The 968-nt window shown below is 53.2% G+C and overlaps 1 pseudogene; it reads right to left on the bottom strand.

The window, feature by feature from the left end:
- Positions 1-217: 217 nt before the first annotated feature.
- On the bottom strand, positions 218-929 carry LOC101568573 (annotated as a pseudogene).
- Between the last annotated feature and the right edge of the window lie 39 nt (positions 930-968).

Below are 968 nucleotides of genomic sequence, written 5' to 3'. Positions count from 1 at the left end.
TCCAGTTTGTTGTTGAAACTGCACTCTGCTTCTTTCACACTGTGGCTCTTGAAGGGGACTACTTCTCCCATGACTGGCAGCCATCATTTTCTTGCTTTCTGGCCTCTTTGAAGTTACTGCTTGGACAGCTTCAAGCCTACCAGCTTCATAAATACCTTGCTCTCACAGAAGCATATTGTTTTGGCGCTGGGGACTGTTCAGCAGTCAACTACTGCACTTACAAGGCTCTTAGATATGCCAAGCCAGCTCCTACTCCAGCAACACCTAAAAGCCAGCAGCACATTTCTGATGCTGCCTGCCAAATCCTCTATGTGGAAGAACTCCACAAACCCATCCCAGCCTCTTTGTTCAACTAGCCAGTCCCTTTCTGTGTGTACGAAAACACCTGTGATACTTATTTCTAATGATTGGATGCAGCTTTCTTGGTTTGTGCTCTGCAGGTGTATGGCCACAAAGGAACCAAAAGAAATGAGTCACAACCCTGCCCCAGTTTATTACGCCTGCACTGAAAACATGAGCCATCACTCGTGACAAGGATTTGACGTCATCCTCAGCTTTGACATCCAGTTTCAGAGGCATTCCTTGGAAGGGCATCTCGTGGTTGCACTGCACACCGTCCCGGACCCACCGCAGGGTCTCCAGCGCCTTCAGGCTGGCGGCCCCGGCCCACCCAGCGGCTTTGAGTCCTTGGCATCCATGGTATGCTCCCGCAGGTACCACGAGAAGATCCCCAGCAACTGCGGTCACAGCTCCTCCTCCGATGGGGCGGCTTGGAGGGCAGCGAACCATGGACGCTGGAACTCTTTCCTGGCCTCCCGGATCAGCTCCAACAAGGGCAGCACTGCCGGCCGCTCCCGGGGAGGCCTCAGCTCATAGGTACCCAGCTCCTTCTCCAGCGACATGAGGGTGCTGGCTGCCCAGGCTTCCATGACCCCCGGCCACCTAGCTGAGAATTTTATAATAAATTT

Source organism: Octodon degus, unplaced genomic scaffold (genome assembly GCF_000260255.1).
Source record: "Octodon degus isolate 3935 unplaced genomic scaffold, OctDeg1.0 scaffold01422, whole genome shotgun sequence".
Classification (NCBI taxonomy): Eukaryota; Metazoa; Chordata; class Mammalia; order Rodentia; family Octodontidae; genus Octodon; species Octodon degus.
The sequence above is the reverse complement of the archived record's forward strand: the minus strand, read 5'-3'. Positions and strand labels throughout refer to the sequence as shown.